At 34.8% G+C, this 21,497-nt stretch overlaps 2 long non-coding RNA genes across 3 annotated transcripts; both read right to left on the reverse strand.

The window, feature by feature from the left end:
- Window positions 1-1,685: 1,685 nt before the first annotated feature.
- Window positions 1,686-3,786, reverse strand: LOC141376583 (uncharacterized). Of its 2 annotated transcripts, none has more exons than XR_012387108.1 (2): window positions 3,702-3,786; window positions 1,686-2,490 (listed from the first exon to the last, which is right to left on the reverse strand). It is a non-coding gene; the product is annotated as an uncharacterized lncRNA (long non-coding RNA). The 2 variants fall into 2 exon arrangements; XR_012387109.1 differs by lacking the exon at window positions 3,702-3,786 and adding an exon at window positions 3,385-3,485.
- Window positions 3,787-10,821: 7,035 nt separating this feature from the next.
- Window positions 10,822-15,280, reverse strand: LOC137496681 (uncharacterized). Its single transcript, XR_011017199.2, has 6 exons — window positions 14,907-15,280; window positions 14,224-14,331; window positions 12,866-12,971; window positions 12,671-12,740; window positions 11,203-11,387; window positions 10,822-11,041 (listed from the first exon to the last, which is right to left on the reverse strand). It is a non-coding gene; the product is annotated as an uncharacterized lncRNA (long non-coding RNA).
- Window positions 15,281-21,497: the final 6,217 nt, after the last annotated feature.

Consider the following 21,497-nt stretch of genomic DNA (forward strand, 5'->3'; position numbering starts at 1 on the left):
TTACCGCGTAAGTACAGTGAAATAACGGTGTACTTTTCTGTACCTATAGTGTAAGTATAAATAACGTTTACGTAAGTATAAGGGAACAAACTGTAATGCTCGGGTAATAAGGGGATAACAACCAGATATTCAGCATGAAAGGTACCGCGTAAGTACAGTGAAATAAGGTTGTACTTTTCTTTAAATTGCAAAAGAACAAACCATAATGTTTGCGTAAAAGGGGAGTAACAATAAGATATTCATCACGCAAAGTATATTAAGTTTACGATGTACATTTCTTCAAGTATTGTATACATATAAAGAATTATGCAAGGATGGTGACAACCTATTGCTATCTGCAAATGTACTGTATATGCACCTGCGTGAGTACATTAGTACTCTTATTCAGTGCTTGGGTTTTATATGGGGTGTTTAATGAATAAAAGGTTTACAACCTGTGAAATTATGAACCCTTATTGTATACTGTATGTATTTTAAATCTGCAATTCAATATAAAATATATTTCCATACACTACTTACCTTATGTTTACTCGTCGATCTCACCAAAGCCATCAATGTCCCCATAACTCACTATCAACAAATAACTTTGCATGACATAGTCCTACCGTCAGGGTTCAATGCAGATTAAAACAGGCTCGCATCTTTACTGCTGTTGCACAGGGGGGCTAACTGTTGCATTTCAGTAAATGTATAGCTGATACTTTATAGAAAAATCTAGTAATTTGGTCTTCAATCAATAAAAACTGCTGCTGTAGTTTACTCTGTTCTTAGTGTTCAAGTATACACTAGTATGTTAAAGTTCAGCTTCTTCCCTCTTTGTTCCCTGTAGTTAAAGGGTAAATACAGTATTTGTTCCCTCCTTGTTCCCTGTACTTACAGGGTAAATACCACATTTGAGGGTTGTAAATTAAAGTGAAGCTTTGTTCCTCCCTTGTTCCCTGTACTTACAGGGTAAATACCACATTTGAGGGTTGTAAATTAAAGTGAAGCTTTGTTCCTCTCTTGTTACCTCCTTGTTCCCTGTACTTACAGGGTAAATACCACATTTGAGGGTTGTAAATTAAAGTGAAGCTTTGTTCCTCTCTTGTTACCTCCTTGTTCCCTGTACTTACAGGGTAAATACCACATTTGAGGGTTGTAAATTAAAGTGAAGCTTTGTTCCTCTCTTGTTACCTCCTTGTTCCCTGTACTTACAGGGTAAATACCACATTTGAGGGTTGTAAATTAAAGTGAAGATTTGTTCCTCTCTTGTTACCTCCTTGTTCCCTGTACTTACAGGGTAAATACCACATTTGAGGGTTGTAAATTAAAGTGAAGCTTTGTTCCTCTCTTGTTACCTCCTTGTTCCCTGTACTTACAGGGTAAATACCACATTTGAGGGTTGTAAATTAAAGTGAAGCTTTGTTCCTCTCTTGTTACCTCCTTGTTCCCTGTACTTACAGGGTAAATACCACATTTGAGGGTTGTAAATTAAAGTGAAGCTTTGTTCCTCTCTTGTTACCTCCTTGTTCCCTGTACTTACAGGGTAAATACCACATTTGAGGGTTGTAAATTAAAGTGAAGCTTTGTTCCTCTCTTGTTACCTGTAGTTAAAGGGTAAATACAACATTTGTTCCCCCCTTGTTCCCTTTAGTTTACAATGTAAAATCTTAAAGGCAGTGAAATAAATATACAAACACACAATATATTTCTTCTTTACTTTGTAACCTTTATTTTAATAAATAAGCATTTTAAAAGACTTCATATTAATCAAACATTGTCTTGTCTATCATTGCCTATACTCATTCATTTTCTCTTCGGCTTTGTCCTTTTGTTAATCTGGGGTCGCCACAGTGGAATAAACCACCATCTTATCCAGCATATGTTTTACGCAGTGGATGCCCTTCCAGCTGCAACCCATCTCTGGGAAACATCCATACACACCCACTCACACGCATTCACTACGGACAATTTAGTCTACCCAATTCACCTGTACCGCATGTCTTTGGACTGTGAGGGAAACCGGAGCACCCGGAGGAAACCCACGCGAACGCAGGGAGAACTCCATGCAGAAACCTTCTTGATGTGAGGAAACAGCACTACCTACTGTGCCACCGTGTTGCCACCCAGCTGCAACCCATCACTGGGAAACATCCATACATACTCATTCACACACATACACTACGGACAATTTTACCTTACCCAATGTCACCACATATTTTTGGACTTGTGGGAGCACCCGGAGGAAACCCACGCTAACATGGGGAGAACATGCAAACTCCACACAGAAATGCCAACTGACCCAGCCGAGGCTCGAACCAGCGACCTTCTTGCTGTGAGGCGATTGTGCTACCCACTGCGCCTGCCTATACTCAAACAGCAAAATAACACATTATTTCCTTCCCCCTTTTTTTCTGGCATCTCTTGCTTGGCTTCCTCTTCTGCTCTTCTCAGCTTCCACTGAGGACTCTGATGGTGAGTGGCTGATGAAATCCCATGGGTCTTGCTGCTCTGCATTTATATAAAATATATGAACAGACAGAAAGGCTTTTAGTAAGCTATAGACATGTTTATTTTCCTGTTTAATGTGTGTGTAGTGGTTGTCCAACAATTTCACACACTAAACATTTACAGATACCATACAGACACTATACATTACTTACTATCAAACAAAAGTACTATCATCAGATCATATGGGAGATTGTGATCATTTATAGTGATAATAATTAAAGCGCAAAGGGGAAAAGGCTTAAATATATGTGCAGGCAGTATAGACTTTGAAGTAAAGATTATTTGCAGTTCAGTGTACATATTTAAATTCTGTGTCACTCATTAAATGGTAAGTAAATGTAACGTTTGGGTTAACTACCCCTAAGGTTAGTTTTTGATTAAAGTACATGTATTAACCCATCATTAGTCCTAAATAAAGTGAAAGATAACATAATATGGTTGATGTACTGTTATGGACCCTTTTTACATTTCAGCACAGTGAATGGGAAAGTACAACACATTTTTTTTACAATCTTCTTTGCTCAAATAAAATGAAAACTTTACGATGGTGTTGTCTCGACAATTAGAAAAATAAAAATATAGTGTGAAACTGATAACGCCAGCAAGAAGAGAGAATAACTTCTAATTTACTCATGACCATAGACACTGTTTGAAACACCTCGCACATGTAATCATATTATATAATGCATACGTAGATACAAATAAATGTTATTTTATAAAAAAAATCATATAAAAAACTCAAGGATTTTAGATCCTGATGATCGTTAAACGCGTCATAACAGTGTTGTGAAAAGGGTGTAATTGTTAAAAAGAGGTACAAACTTCAGATATAAACAAAAACCTAAACAAACACTTATATGTACATAACGTCATAAAAATACTTGTTTTAATTACCTCGCGCTGCCGTCCTTGAACTGCCGCGAACAGGAAATTCTGGGAATGGAGGACGGAGAGTTGAATCGATTCGTCTTCAACAAACCGATCAGTGTGACATCAAAACATCGCGAGAACAACAGACAGCTCCGTGTGCGTTAGAAATCCATCTCGCGATATTGTATCACTTCAGGTACGCGCCTACTGATTTGTTGATTCAAACGAGTTGTGAATCAAGAAGCCTCTAAAGATCCGAATCAAACTGCAGCAGCACGCCACGAGGTTTTGCTCAGACTAATCGTAACAATAGCCTTATTTACTGACAACGATTTACTCACATGTGTTACATTGTGACAAGACGGAGTAATTCCAAACGTCCCAAAAGTCTGAGCAAAACCTCGTGGCGTGCTGCTGCAGTTTGATTCGGATCTTTAGAGGCTTCTTGATTCACAACTCGTTTGAATCAACAAATCAGTAGGCGCGTACCTGAAGTGATACAATATCGCGAGATGGATTTCTAACGCACACGGAGCTGTCTGTTGTTCTCGCGATGTTTTGATGTCACACTGATCGGTTTGTTGAAGACGAATCGATTCAACTCTCCGTCCTCCATTCCCAGAATTTCCTGTTCGCGGCAGTTCAAGGACGGCAGCGCGAGGTAATTAAAACAAGTATTTTTATGACGTTATGTACATATAAGTGTTTGTTTAGGTTTTTGTTTATATCTGAAGTTTGTACCTATTTTTAACAATTACACCCTTTTCACAACACTGTTATGACGCGTTTAACGATCATCAGGATCTAAAATCCTTGAGTTTTTTATATGATTTTTTTTATAAAATAACATTTATTTGTATCTACGTATGCATTATATAATATGATTACATGTGCGAGGTGTTTCAAACAGTGTCTATGGTCATGAGTAAATTAGAAGTTATTCTCTCTTCTTGCTGGCGTTATCAGTTTCACACTATATTTTTATTTTTCTAATTGTCGAGACAACACCATCGTAAAGTTTTCATTTTATTTGAGCAAAGAAGATTGTAAAAAAAATGTGTTGTACTTTCCCATTCACTGTGCTGAAATGTAAAAAGGGTCCATAACAGTACATCAACCATATTATGTTATCTTTCACTTTATTTAGGACTAATGATGGGTTAATACATGTACTTTAATCAAAAACTAACCTTAGGGGTAGTTAACCCAAACGTTACATTTACTTACCATTTAATGAGTGACACAGAATTTAAATATGTACACTGAACTGCAAATAATCTTTACTTCAAAGTCTATACTGCCTGCACATATATTTAAGCCTTTTCCCCTTTGCGCTTTAATTATTATCACTATAAATGATCACAATCTCCCATATGATCTGATGATAGTACTTTTGTTTGATAGTAAGTAATGTATAGTGTCTGTATGGTATCTGTAAATGTTTAGTGTGTGAAATTGTTGGACAACCACTACACACACATTAAACAGGAAAATAAACATGTCTATAGCTTACTAAAAGCCTTTCTGTCTGTTCATATATTTTATATAAATGCAGAGCAGCAAGACCCATGGGATTTCATCAGCCACTCACCATCAGAGTCCTCAGTGGAAGCTGAGAAGAGCAGAAGAGGAAGCCAAGCAAGAGATGCCAGAAAAAAAGGGGGAAGGAAATAATGTGTTATTTTGCTGTTTGAGTATAGGCAGGCGCAGTGGGTAGCACAATCGCCTCACAGCAAGAAGGTCGCTGGTTCGAGCCTCGGCTGGGTCAGTTGGCATTTCTGTGTGGAGTTTGCATGTTCTCCCCATGTTAGCGTGGGTTTCCTCCGGGTGCTCCCACAAGTCCAAAAATATGTGGTGACATTGGGTAAGGTAAAATTGTCCGTAGTGTATGTGTGTGAATGAGTATGTATGGATGTTTCCCAGTGATGGGTTGCAGCTGGGTGGCAACACGGTGGCACAGTAGGTAGTGCTGTTTCCTCACATCAAGAAGGTTTCTGCATGGAGTTCTCCCTGCGTTCGCGTGGGTTTCCTCCGGGTGCTCCGGTTTCCCTCACAGTCCAAAGACATGCGGTACAGGTGAATTGGGTAGACTAAATTGTCCGTAGTGAATGCGTGTGAGTGGGTGTGTATGGATGTTTCCCAGAGATGGGTTGCAGCTGGAAGGGCATCCACTGCGTAAAACATATGCTGGATAAGATGGTGGTTTATTCCACTGTGGCGACCCCAGATTAACAAAAGGACAAAGCCGAAGAGAAAATGAATGAGTATAGGCAATGATAGACAAGACAATGTTTGATTAATATGAAGTCTTTTAAAATGCTTATTTATTAAAATAAAGGTTACAAAGTAAAGAAGAAATATATTGTGTGTTTGTATATTTATTTCACTGCCTTTAAGATTTTACATTGTAAACTAAAGGGAACAAGGGGGGAACAAATGTTGTATTTACCCTTTAACTACAGGTAACAAGAGAGGAACAAAGCTTCACTTTAATTTACAACCCTCAAATGTGGTATTTACCCTGTAAGTACAGGGAACAAGGAGGTAACAAGAGAGGAACAAAGCTTCACTTTAATTTACAACCCTCAAATGTGGTATTTACCCTGTAAGTACAGGGAACAAGGAGGTAACAAGAGAGGAACAAAGCTTCACTTTAATTTACAACCCTCAAATGTGGTATTTACCCTGTAAGTACAGGGAACAAGGAGGTAACAAGAGAGGAACAAAGCTTCACTTTAATTTACAACCCTCAAATGTGGTATTTACCCTGTAAGTACAGGGAACAAGGAGGTAACAAGAGAGGAACAAATCTTCACTTTAATTTACAACCCTCAAATGTGGTATTTACCCTGTAAGTACAGGGAACAAGGAGGTAACAAGAGAGGAACAAAGCTTCACTTTAATTTACAACCCTCAAATGTGGTATTTACCCTGTAAGTACAGGGAACAAGGAGGTAACAAGAGAGGAACAAAGCTTCACTTTAATTTACAACCCTCAAATGTGGTATTTACCCTGTAAGTACAGGGAACAAGGAGGTAACAAGAGAGGAACAAAGCTTCACTTTAATTTACAACCCTCAAATGTGGTATTTACCCTGTAAGTACAGGGAACAAGGGAGGAACAAAGCTTCACTTTAATTTACAACCCTCAAATGTAGTATTTACCCTGTAAGTACAGGGAACAAGGAGGTAACAAGAGAGGAACAAAGCTTCACTTTAATTTACAACCCTCAAATGTGGTATTTACCCTGTAAGTACAGGGAACAAGGAGGTAACAAGAGAGGAACAAATCTTCACTTTAATTTACAACCCTCAAATGTGGTATTTACCCTGTAAGTACAGGGAACAAGGAGGTAACAAGAGAGGAACAAAGCTTCACTTTAATTTACAACCCTCAAATGTGGTATTTACCCTGTAAGTACAGGGAACAAGGAGGTAACAAGAGAGGAACAAAGCTTCACTTTAATTTACAACCCTCAAATGTGGTATTTACCCTGTAAGTACAGGGAACAAGGAGGTAACAAGAGAGGAACAAAGCTTCACTTTAATTTACAACCCTCAAATGTGGTATTTACCCTGTAAGTACAGGGAACAAGGGAGGAACAAAGCTTCACTTTAATTTACAACCCTCAAATGTAGTATTTACCCTGTAAGTACAGGGAACAAGGAGGTAACAAGAGAGGAACAAAGCTTCACTTTAATTTACAACCCTCAAATGTGGTATTTACCCTGTAAGTACAGGGAACAAGGAGGGAACAAATACTGTATTTACCCTTTAACTACAGGGAACAAAGAGGGAAGAAGCTGAACTTTAACATACTAGTATATACTTGAACACTAGAACAGAGTAAACTACAGCAGCAGTTTTTATTGATTAAAGACCAAATTACTAGATTTTTCTATAAAGTATCAGCTATACATTTACTGAAATGCAACAGTTAGCCCCCCTGTGCAACAGCAGTAAAGATGCGAGCCTGTTTTAATCTGCATTGAACCCTGACGGTAGGACTATGTCATGCAAAGTTATTTGTTGATAGTGAGTTATGGGGACATTGATGGCTTTGGTGAGATCGACGAGTAAACATAAGGTAAGTAGTGTATGGAAATATATTTTATATTGAATTGCAGATTTAAAATACATACAGTATACAATAAGGGTTCATAATTTCACAGGTTGTAAACCTTTTATTCATTAAACACCCCATATAAAACCCAAGCACTGAATAAGAGTACTAATGTACTCACGCAGGTGCATATACAGTACATTTGCAGATAGCAATAGGTTGTCACCATCCTTGCATAATTCTTTATATGTATACAATACTTGAAGAAATGTACATCGTAAACTTAATATACTTCTTTGCGTGATGGATATCTTATTGTTACTCCCCTTTTACGCAAACATTATGGTTTGTTCTTTTGCAATTTAAAGAAAAGTACAACCTTATTTCACTGTACTTACGCGGTACCTTTTATGCTAAATATCTGGTTGTTATCCCCTTATTACCCGAGCATTACAGTTTGTTCCCTTATACTTACGTAAACGTTATTTATACTTACACTATAGGTACAGAAAAGTACACCGTTATTTCACTGTACTTACGCGGTAATTTTCGTGATGAACATCTGGTTGTTACCCCCTTTTTACCCAAGCATTACGGTTTGTTCCCTTATACCTACACATACGTTCATTATACTTACACAGTAAGTACAGAAAAGTACACTGTAATTTCACTGTACTTACGCGGTACTTTGCGGGTTGTAAAAGAAAGCGTTACCCTAAACCCTGGCAAAGAACTGGAAGATCAGGTAGAGTTAATGACCAAATTTCACGATGTAATCAAATAATGCCAATTTTGCCTCTTAAACACTTCCATCATGGCACAGATCAGCTCCAGCCAAGGATTAATTGTAATTCTGAAGTAACCAAGATCCTCGTAAATTGCTTGAGGGTTTTCATTTATTTTTTTTAAATGTGTAGGTTATTAATGCATACATCTTCTTATGCGTGCAGCGACATAACCAGTCAAAAGGGAAGGTATTTATTATTGATTGCTTCCCCCTTATAGTGTTCAGAGTCTCCCAAAAAAATAAAGAAGTGTCTGGAAGCAACAAGGTAAGAAAGAAATTATTATTAATATTATTTTCTATAAAAGGAACAGACACCATAACGATTTTTTGTTTTTAAGAGCTTTTTTGAGGAGTAAAGGCTGCAAAGTTTAAAGGTGGACCTGTGACAGGTAAAGGGGACAGGTTCCTCATCCATTGCAAAAAGACAGCACATTTTGTGATGTTTTTGTATGCAAGGTATGGAAAATGAGGTTGCTAAATTGACTTGTATTTGTTTTTAAAATGGTTCTTTTTTTAGTTTGCAGAAAAAATTCTTAAAGGATGAGGCAATCACCTTTATAGTTCAAAGAAGGGCATGGACAAAATAAGAAGAGAAATTGCGGAAACTCTTGTGCAGGAATTAGGAAAACGGTCAAGATTAGTTATTTCAAAAACATTGATTTGTTAGTTAATTGCAGTAGTTTCAGGTTTTCTTATTCTATAATAAGATGACTTTTAATATAAATCTGATCCTTGTGAATTGCTGATGTTGGTGAATCTATTTACTAAACGATTTAAAGGAACTTTGTCATTTCTGTGGACTCAGTGACCTAAGTGATTATGACCAAACCTCAGCTTGGGTAATATTTTAAACACTGCACACTTGTGTTAAGGCATTGCTAAAGTGGCAGATAATCTTACAACTTTTAATGACAAATTTTTTGTTTATAATGTATCTTTCAGATTGCCTGTGATGGATGTAACCTGTGGTACCACCAGTGTTGGGAGTAATGCGTTACAAAAGTAATGTATTACAGTAATGTATTACATTTTCCTGTAACGCAGTAGTGTAAGGCATTACTAATACATTTTCAGTAATATTTTACTCGGTACATGTTCAGTAACGTGTGCATTACAACACACTTTTCACCCGCAAGACATCAACAAATAAAAAATACCGCAGTTCTATTTCCTGTTCGTGGCTAGAGAATATATGTGCGTGCTGTCATTAATCTCCCTCTGGCTTTGGGACCTTTTTACTTTGAATGCGGAATGATTTCAGCTTCTGAGCTCAAGGTCCGGGGCTATTGGCTCAGCCCGGTTCGCAGTACGCGCAGCGGAAAATTGGCAAATAGATGAAAATGCCATATGACAGTGCATTCGCGAGACGGACGTAAGTGCATATGGCGTTATTTCACAGAGAAATGTCATAAGCTCATTCATGTAATACGAGCAAGTGAACATGCCGGTTTCCTCTGTGGACAAAACTCCTCGCGTTAACTCAACACTGCCCAGATAGCAAAATACACTCGGGCCAGTTCCGGCTAGATTGTCGCCTGCCGGAGACTAACCCCTCGGCCCAACTTCGGCTGCCGGACTCGGGCCGGATGCCTGTGGACTCACTGCCCGATTCCGGCCCGAATCAAGCGGGCCAGATGCGGCGGCCGTAAGCGAGCCGACGCTGCGCATCCGCGCCGGAATCGGCGCGAGGGTAATGTGCGCTGCGGCCCGGAGCTGGCGCGACTCCGTATTTATACACCTTATAAAACCTTTTGGTATTACATTGGTACTTGATATATGGTATTACAACCATTTGAATTTATATAACAGCAAACACAAAGTGTAAGCACTGCGTTTAACCTTTGAATAAAGTGCAAACTGCATACATATTCTGTAACGAAAATAATCAGACAAATGACAAAATAAATAAATGTTAAACGTTTATTGATTGCATGAAAAAAAATAGTACTAAAATTTTATAAATAATTTTGTAGTGCACAAGAATATCAATATAAAAACAACACAATAAAGACACAGAAAGATTTAAACAAAAAAATCTAAAAATTACACACAAACACAGATGTTTTTTAAAACAACCCTGTTTTCCCCAATAGACTTGAATAAAAAATTTGTAAAAAAACAGCTAAATTTTATATAAACCTAAATATATAAACCAATTTAAGATATAGCAAGAAACATCTTAAAAATACCAATGACAATCCGTAAAATATCCAAGTCAAACTTGTAAAAAGTACTGCAGAATTCTGAAGAAACATCTTGAAACATTTTTAATAAAACATTAAAATAATAATAAACAAACAAATATATATATATATATATATATATATATATATATATATATATATATATATATAATTGCAGAAGTATAAAGTCAAACTTTTTTTTTTAAATAAACTTGAACAAAATCAATTGCACAAACATATACATTTCATATATACACACGTCTTGTGCAATTTTATATTTATAATTTTATTTGTATTACGTTTATTAAAAATGTATCAAGATGTTTCTTTCTTCAGAATTTGGCGCACACACATACATACCATACATATATATACACACACACACACACACATATATATATACATATACATATATATATATATAAATGCAAATGAAAGAAACAAATTGTTCAAGTATCAGGGAACATCCTAATACACTTAAAATGTTGTTTAAAAAAAATAAAACAAAATAGTGATGTAGACATTTGACACATTAGCTTTCTCTTCTTTCTTCCTCCATCCCTGTCAGGGCGAGTTGTAGCTACCTTGTAATGCATTTTTCCACTTCTTTATCAGTGGCGTGGTATGAACATTTGTCCTCACTCCATCTGTGATTAAAAGATAAACAGATAATTAGTAGTGAACAAGTACTAATGTAAAAAAAAAAGAAAAAATTAGGAAAAAAGTAGGCTACCTATGAAGCAAAAAAACTATCAAAAAAACCAAATAAACTTAAAACACTTTGAAATTAGCAAGAGCTTGAACTTACCAGTTTCTTCATTTGTTCGGGCTGCTCCTTTAGTTGATTTTCAAGCTTTTCCAAATCAAATTGGCCAAAGGAAGGTCAAATGTGTTCACATCTGGAATTTCATCACGTCTGTTTTGGTTTTGTGAGAATCAGGCCCAGCTGCTGCTTTATGACGTTGCATGATTTTAAAACTTCAGTCAGTCGTGCTAAAAAAGAAAAATAACAGATTAGTATAAATCAACCTGTAGCTTATTCTCATACAACTTCTGTAAATACAACAGTGGGTTAGACACTGCTGATATTCTCTAGTTGATCTTTACTTTCTAGCTGCATTAAACCTTAACAAATTTAGTGATGTCTTCAATTCTTACAAAGACATCACGAGATGCAATAAATTCTGTCTTGATCTCACTAGAACAAAGACTGTAAATGTTCATAGGTGTACTGCAGGAGTGTCCAAACTTTTTGGGCCAAGGGCCAGATGCAAAAAAAACAAACGTTGTCGTGGGCCGAATTTTACATACATCACACAGACACGTGTGTGTGTGTGTGTGTGTGTGTGTGTGTGTGTATATATATATATATATATATATATATATATATATATATATATATATATATATATATATAAATACAGTTGAAGTCAGAATTGTTAGCCCCCCTAAATTATTAGCCACCGTTTATTTTTTCCCCAATTTCTGTTTAACGGAGAGTTAAACATTTTTTCCACACATTTTTAAACATATTAGTTTTAGTAACTCATTTCTAATAACTGATTTATTTTATCTTTGCCATGATGACAGTAAATAATATTTGACTAGATATTTTTAAGACACTTCTATACAGCTTAAAGTGACATTTAAAGGCTTAACTAGGTTAATTAAGTTAACTAGTCAAGTTAAGATAATTAGGCAAGTTATTTTATAACAATGGTTTGTTCTGAAGACTTAAGGGGCTAATAATTTTGACCTTAAAATGGTTCATAAAAAAATTTAAACCGCTTTTTATTCTATCCGAAATAAAACAAGTCTTTCTCCAAAAGAAAAAATATTATCAGACATACTGTAAAAATGTTCTTGCTCTGTTAAACATTATTTGGGAAATATTTAAAAAAGAAGAAATAAATCAATGAGGGGCTAATAATTCAGACTTCAACTGTGTGTAGACAAACAGACAGACAGACAGACAGACAGACAGACAGACAGACAGACAGATAGATAGATAGATAGATCATAACAAGAACTGCTGCTTAATTGAATGCATGTAATAGCGACACCCGGTGGTTATTTATTGAATTACGTTCATTTTTGTATAGCGGGCCAGATTCTATTGATATTTATAAAAAGCCTCGCGAGCCGTAGTTTGGACACGCCTGGTGTACTGGAATGTACAGTATCTGTGCATCTTGATGGTGGTCTTAAGATTTCTGCCATAGTCATTGATGGTGATGGTACTTGTGGTGCTGCCTTGATTTCTGAAATCTTCATACCTGCCTTTTATCCAGCCTCTTTGTTCCAAGTAATTTTTCTTCATCATGGTATAGATGTGTCTATACTGTCCTTTAATCAGATACATTTACAAAACAAAACATCAATTTAGTACAGTGCCAGGGCAAAACTCACAGGTTGTAATAGATCAATGACATAATGTTGACAGTATGTGTTTAAAATAATTGCAAACAAACCTGTTCTGTCTTTAGATGTATGACAGGCGATCATCATCCTCATCTGTCTACCAGTCAGAAATCACAGTTGCGTATGGATGTTTGAGTCGAGCTTCCTCATATGCATCTATAATAAAACATCACATTGTTGTTAACCTCCCGTAAAGAAAAGTTCAAATGCCGAAATACTATCAAAGTTAATTAATGCATATAATACCTATAGAGTAAATAATCAGTACACAGAAGGTTGCACAAGATTTATTCGGAGATTCATGCAGAGTGACAGCCTTATGAATCTGAGACATAGATTTGTAAGATGGTCAAGCACATGCATTATTCTGTACCCATGAAGATTAACCTACCATTGTGAAAAATGTTTGATGATGATGATAGCCAATAACAATAAACCATTTCAGCTGTTTGTGAAGCAATTAGTAATGTAATGTCTGAAAAGCTCAATCTATGTTGAAAATATATCAGCAGTTTACAGCTTATAATGGACTTTTAGCACACAACTATAACATGCCTATTCACGTTCAAAAGAGTGTGCCATTGACTTCTTTGGTCGTGATGTGCTGCAAAATGATCTCACTAACCTTTGTTAAACAAGAACAATGAGACTTAACCAACAAATATTGTTACCCATTCATTTAAATCAGAATTTATCACTGTCAATAACATAAAAAACAAAAAAAAAACATCAAAATCTGCTTTAAGACGTTCAGTTTTACATTAACTGACCATTACAGCTTGAACAAAAGATATAATTGATTCACATAGGCTAACACATATGAATTAAAGTGCATAGTAATATATTTCTCTTGGATAATTTAATGAGAATAGTAAACAGTCGAGTTTCAATCACTTTTCGTGACTAACTGCATAAACAAGATAAACAATAATATTTTATTAATCCAAAACGATTAGTTTTTATTTACACATAATCACAGAATTAATACTGTTGGATAAGTATACGCCTGTACAATGATTTCTTTCAACATCCACGGTACTTTATAATGTTAAATCAGGAAAAAAACACGTTTTGCCAAGTTAGTTAATGGATTCGTCTACAGAAACTTTCTTTAACGCAAAGTTAGCATACACACAAATTCGTTTCATGTTTCTTTAAAATAATTAAAATAGTTTTCAGTTACTACACACGTTACAATCTAACATTGTGTAAAAGGAACAGGAACTTTCAGACGTGTTTGTAACTGTTAGCGTTAGCATACATTAGCTCCAGTCGTGTTTCTTAAAGCAAGTTACATTTCGTATCAAACTGTTTTAAATTACTAAACGCTGTTACAACCAAACACCGTGGAAATGTTTTAAGCTCTAAATTCGCTAATTATACAGAACACAAGCAGTAAAAAGCTTACCTTTCTGACCAGAATCCACGTGAGTCTTTGAAAAACCAAACTTTTCTTCTTGTGATCTTCGTGCCATGGTGGTTGACAACCAGCTTTTTGGAGCATTACCGCCACCGTCTGGATTGGAGTTTGGATCATGAGTTTAGTCACGCATGTGTTTATTATGAAACCAACTTCTGCTTTAAAACAAAAATAGTCAGCACAGGAGCGTGCTATCTCAAAAATAAGTGAATTTTACATAGTTTTTCTCTAGATGACATGTATAATCTATTTATAAATAATATTGTTTTGTTTGCGTCTAAACATTGCGACCATCCACACTAAATATTCATTTTTTTTTTTTTTTGCTATCGTACCGTGAATATTTTCTCAAATTATCATTAAACGTGGAGCTAACAGATTACTAGATAAAATAAGAACTTAATCGGTTGCCATCAGCCGAATCCTTGCCAGAAGCGGCCAGGATATGGTTGACCGGAATCGGGCCAGTGCTTTACAGCCGCATCACAACCGCATGTGCGCGAGCGAGCTGCGGGCCGCACTCGGCCCGGATAACACTCGCCGATGCCGAGTCGGAGCCGGAGGCGCCGGAGGGCAGCCGAGCTCGGGCCGATTACTGCCTGCTATCTGGGTGGCTGGGCTAACGACCTGCTAACGAACTGCTCTCGCTCCGTCAGATGATGCAGACTCACAATCTGTGTCTTGTGTTTCCTCTTCTTTTTGTTGTTGCTCTCCAGAGATCCTCCTATTTAATTGTTATCCCAATAATTTTTATATGGTTTATATATTGCTACACTATTTACTTACAGGTTAAGATAAATTCTATAATAAATACTAGTGTTTTTGAGTGTGAGGTATACTGCCTATGTTTTAGGCTAGTATTTACAATGAATACTTAAGCATACTGTCGTATTAAGAATAGTGAACTCATAAAATTAAATATAAAGTGTAGTTTTACTACAGTAAAGTGTGGTGAATTGTAGTACAATCTACCCCATATTGTAAAAAAAAACTACAGCACTGGATCATTTGTTTATATTACACGTTTTGTGTTACCATAGCAACTATAGTATTACCACAACAGAGTAATTGAAGTACTTAATGACAATATGTGTGTTCAGGGGCCCTGTGGAACAGCTTCTTCTCAAAATGAAGATGATGGCAGGGAAAATGTCCTCCACAATCTCATCAACAATGTGGAAGACAACAGACACTAGTTCACTTTATTTTAGTTGCCATAAAAAATGTGATTGATAATGAGATTTATTTGAAGAGTGAATAGTACAGTAGGCTATAATACCTTATCAAGTGTTTCTATTAGTTACATTTCTGCTTGCGTTAGTTTTTATTTTTGTCTAAATGCTTTTTTATTTGAAATATCTCATCATATAACATACAGCCAACAATGTTATGGTTTATTAGATGAAAAATTATAAGTCTATTTTAGTATTTTGGTTATTGTTAATAAATATATTTATATGCTTATATAAACAGCTGGTTGGCTGGTTTTAGCTGGTCGACCAGGCTGGTTTTAGAGGGGTTTTGGCCACTTCCAGGCTAGTTTCCAGCCATTTCCAGCCTGGTCTTAGCTGGTCAGGCTGGGAGATGACCAGCTAAAACCAGCTTGACCAGCCTAGCCAAGTTGTGAGTCCAGCCAAAACCAGCTATATCCAGCTTAAACCAGGCTGGTCAAGCTGGTTTTAGCTGGATTTGGCTGGTCATTTTCCAGCCTGCATACCACCAGTATGCAAAGAATATTTCTGCCCAGCTTGCACTAGTTAAATCCATAAGATGTTTTTTTTTTTTTGCCAAGTCTATCTAAATAAATAAACATTTGTTTTTCTTAAGTTGTCTTTTCCTGTGCTTTTATTGTAAAGAGTGCATGCTTTGCAGATGACAACAGTCTGATTTTATAACATCTAAAAGGGTGTCTCTGTATTTTTTAGTATAATTCTAAAAATCTTAGATGAACACCTTGACCAAAATTTTTCAAAATGTTGCACTGTAAAAATGGTATAAGTGTTTCTGTAAATTTTATATATATATATATATATATATATATATATATATATATATATATATATATATATATATATATATATATATATATATATATATATATATATATATATATATATATATACATATACAGTAAGCTCATAAATAATATTTGCATTAACTAGAAGAATTAGTGATGTGTTTAAAATATAGTGTGTAATTTATAATTGGAAAAATGTTTTTCGGCAAAGTCCCGTTTAAAAATGTAAACATTTTTTATTTATTTTTTATTGAACATTTATCAATTTACAAACTCAAATGGGGAACAAAAACAGCATATAACAATATATACACACTTCCAATCACATTTACATTTTAATGCATGACATTAAAAAGAAAGGAAAAAAAAACTAAGGGAGTTTACACAAAAGAAAAAAAATTATTAAATTTAAAATTAAGATTTTTAAAGACTCTAAATATGTTTTACATTAATTTTTAAAGCAATTATTGAGGGTTTGCTGTTTTTCCACTTACTTTTGTGTATATAATATCTACCTATAATAATAATAATAATGTTTAACATCAATGAATTTTTTGGGGGTCCCATCTGCGTAAACCAAAACCTTAATCAAATTTAGGGATGGAATGTCAGTATCCATATTGTTGTTTAGCCAACTGCAAAGGTCCTGCCAATTTTCTATTTATTTATTTGTGATTGGACAAGAAAAAAATAAATGTTCTATGGTTTCAGGCTCATCTGAACAAAAAAATACAAGGGTGATTATCCTAAACTGCATATCTTTCATTTTCGGTAGAATTGGCCATTTAAGATATTTACGATAGTTTTTTAAAATACATTATTTTTAAACTGTTTCAATTTTGATGGTGTATTAAAATCTGAAAATAATTTACTTTTTAAAATATGCCCAATTACTTTATTGTTACATTTTTTATCTGCAATACCTACTTCTCCAATCTTTAATGCAGGTAATTTTGTAGAAACCTTTGATAATGTAACAGTGTTATGTATTTTTTTTACAGCAATAGGAATAGCTTTACTTAAAGAATTTTATTTTCTAAATTATCATTTTATCTCATATTCTTCCATGAATAAATTATGTTGAAGAATTAGACCGTTTTCATCTAAAAGATCTAAAACATATAAAACGTTTCTATCTTACTCTTGTTTGAATACTGATTTTCTATTTACAGTAATGGATCAGTTGTTCCACAACACAGAGCAATGTGGTTTAAAATTTTGAGTAAAAGCTTTTTTCCAATAGTCCAAAATTTGTTTGTGGAACTTTGAAAGCTTAATTGGCAATTTTAAAACCTCAAAATCACATTTTAGCAAAAGTTCTAACCCTCCCACTTTCCTGAAGACCAAATCAATTTATCTTTTAAAAATACTACTGTGTCATCCGCAAATTGAGTCATTTTATATTCATATTTACAAATAGTTATTTCTTTAAGTTGAGGATGGTGAACCCTTGGGCGTAAATCTGCTTTAACAGTAGGGGGGGACAATAAATATAAAATTTCTTTCAAGCATTTTTTAAGGGGACACAAATAATACAGCCCAATTGTACTAATAAAGATATGTCCCTGCGGTTAAAAATGGTTTCATCATTATTATTATAGCATGGAGACTACGTCATTATAATTATTTTTTAAAGTTTTTCTCAGGTTCAATGACAAAGCAAATTTTTCTTTAAAACTATTTATTGCATTGTTTGTTGTGTTGTTTACAGTCAACAGACTTACTCCAGAAGCAGAATAAATGCAGGAAAAGACATTTTCCATACTTGTTTACATTACACTTGTTAAAATGACCGATCATATTGTAAATCAGTGAGCCCTGCTCTGCCTGTTCCTCAATCATTTATTTCTCCTTTGCCTGTGATTAATATTGTGACATTCGTATTTTCATAAGCACACATTCTTAAAGCCAAATTGCCTTAATATGTGAACTTTTTTGTGCTTGGCGTTTAGCTGCACTGAAAAATTATCTTATATCTGTTTTCAGATTTTCAGTTTTTAGTCATTTTATCCAGTACATGATACTACCAGGCAAGTTTATTGATACTATAGCACATTTTATACACAATGGTAATTCAAAGTGCTTTACACAAAGAATGCAAAACTATCATAAAAATAATCACACCATTAAAAACAAAGAATTAAAAAAGGTTAACATTTTAATTTCACATTAATTGAGTCACTTAATAGAAAATGGTTATACAAAACTATTATTATAATTATACAGTGGGGTTAGTCTGCCCAGTGTAGCACAGTGCTCATTTAGCAAATACACAGCAAAACAGCACACAGTGGACTGAACCACATTGAGGAGGGGAGGGGAGCTCAACTGTTTCTAAATTCAGAGTTTTTTTTCTTAATAATGTTTTTTGGGGGGGGGGCATGTCACTGGACATGTTATTATTCATTTGTTTTAAAGCTATATTAATTTATTCTACTGTCAAGTCATCCTCAATTAAGAATTTGTCCTCATTTAATTATGTATTTTTTTTTCTCTTATATTCGTAAACAAGGAATCACAGTCATCTTTCTTATATTTGCATTTATACAAATTTGTATAGAAGGTCCAAATTTCATTTTGAATTATATTTCAATTTTTAATTATAGTTTCATTAATCTTTTAGTTCATCAATTTTTTCTTTGTTTGTTTTTGTTTTTCAAGACCAAAAAAATATGAAGAACTTTTTTCTCCTTTTTCGATCTAACGTGCTCTTGATCTTATATAAGGTCCCTTAGCTTTCCCTGAAAATAGTTGATTTAATTGAGATTTCAATGGCTGTAATTTTGTTGAGTTTTCTTGTGATTCTTGTGTATTGTCTCGCAATGTGTTTATTTCATAAATCAGTTCACTCTGTTTTTGTTTTCTCCTTAATGACAAAAATTTACCTATACCCACTGCTTTTCTTTTGACCTTAAATTTAAACCATTTCCGTTTATTTAAACTTGGCATATCTAGTTTTTCAATCCCATCAATGAGAGCCAGCACCTTTTAATTGTATCATTGTTTAACAAGTCATTATTAAACTTTCAAATATTGTATGCTTTTTGAGGCTTCTTAAGCACTGTTAAGGACAGAGTAACCATACAATGATCTGTAAAAGGGGGGACTGAAATTTTACATTCTATAACATTTTTACATAATTCACCAGAAATTAGCCAATAATCTAATCTTTAATAATGTTCATTTCTTGAAGAATTAAACAATGTGTATTTAAAACTTTCTGGGTAAGTTACCCTCCAGCAATCAACCACATTTGTATCTTTACATAAATTTAATATAACATCATTATACACAGAATGTGAACCTCTCTAAGGTTTTATATCTTGCCATAAATCAACAACTAAATTAAAGTCTCCCCCTATTATTACATTTTCTGTATTATATATATTTTTTCCATTCATTAATCATATTAATAACTTTCTGAAACATTTCTCTATTGGCCACTTTGTTATATCCATAAATACAAAAGTATAATATAACAATTATCATGAATTTCTACTGCTGCCATTAACCAGTAGCCTTTTGCATCACCTTTATGCGCAATTACAGAACCTTCAAATCTGTTAAATAAAATCATCACTCCAGCTGAATGTGAACCATGTGCAAATAAGGCTAAGTCACTCCATTGAATTTTCCAAAATCTTTCATCATTTAAGGCAGAATGAGTGTCTTGTAAGCAAACACAGTTCACTTTTTGTTTCTTGTAAAATAAGAAAATAGCTTTTCGCTTAACACTTTAACCCCCTAACATTTAACGAAAGAAAAGCGATAGACATAGTTTTAATAAACAAATAGCCAAACTCTCAGAACACACACTCCACTTTTAGGTGCAGGAGTGAATTTGTTGTCTTTGTCCTTAACCTATCAAAAACCAAACCATATCAGCTAAGTCAAATATTATTACTTTAAGTTAAACACCTTATTCTTTCTACTTTTAACCATTTATTTCCATCTCATATTAGGCCTTTTTATTTATTTTCATTAGTGCTTACTTGTAACCTTTTTATTTATTCATTTTTTTCCAGTAACGGGTCAACTCTGAGTCCATCAATAAGTGCATAGTCTTCTTTTAGAAAGGCTCTCTTCCCCATTCTTCTAGCTTCTTGCACTTTTGGCCACAACTTTGCAAGAGCTTCGCGATCTTCCTTAGAGAAGTCTTCCTTAAATTGAATGTTCATCTCCTTACACACTCTGGCATCTCTAGATTTTTTTCCACACTTCATCTCTCACAGTCTGCATTGCAAACTGTATAATTACTAGTCTAGCTTGTTTGTGGCAGCATAATTTCTTCTTCCTAACCGATGCACCATATTCACCGATTGCCAGAGTGTTTCCACTGATCTCAGAATTAGCCGGGTAAGAATTCCAATCACCGTTTCTCTAACGTCTTCGTTTTCTTTTTCTGTAAGAACCGATCATTCTAAGATTCCACCTTCTCTTGTACCTGGCATGCTCCAAGCATTGCTGTCTCAGGGAGTTGTTCTCTTTTCTCATGTCTGCTACTTCCTTTTTTAGTTCGCCGATTTCTTCCGTATTCTCTTTTACCACACATGCATTTTCTTCCATTGACTTTTCAATTTTTTTCATCCATTGATTTTGCTCGTCAAATCTTTTAATTAGAGTTTTGAATTACATCGAAAATTACTTTATTTGTTATTTCATTAGCTTGTTTACCTCTCCATCTGTCCTTTGCCTTTGTTTTTGCTTTCTTTGGATTTAGACTAGGTAGCGGTGTATGGCCGTATTCAGTTTTGACATTTTCTTGGATCATATCTTCAATTTCCTCTTGATCACAGGCCTCTTCTAGGGCATGCAAGTTGTGACCATGATCCTTTACAGGAACCTTTACAGGAAATTGGGTGAAAAAACTTGTGATGCTCCTGTAACTGTTCCTCAAGATGATTTAACTTAAAGTCACTTGACTACTAGTTAAGTTTTTTTTATCAATATTAAAATTAGGACATTTTTGAACTATTATTCACAGAGCCTGCTTTAATGCAACCGCTCACTATGCAATCTTGAACCTCCCCCCCAAATGTAAACATCCTAATGTTTAATTCAACATAATCTGTTTATCACACACCACGCTGCTGATTTGCTCTGCTGGGGCACCATCGTTGCGCCATCATGCATGTACTGAAATTGCGCTAGGGATGGGTCGTTCTTGAACGATTTCTGCGCACATTTGTGCAGGTAGTATCATTAATTTCAAGTCTTCATTACATTGGCAGAAGCCAATCATACG

Source organism: Danio rerio, chromosome 11 (assembly GCF_049306965.1).
Source record: "Danio rerio strain Tuebingen ecotype United States chromosome 11, GRCz12tu, whole genome shotgun sequence".
Lineage (NCBI taxonomy): Eukaryota > Metazoa > Chordata > Actinopteri > Cypriniformes > Danionidae > Danio > Danio rerio.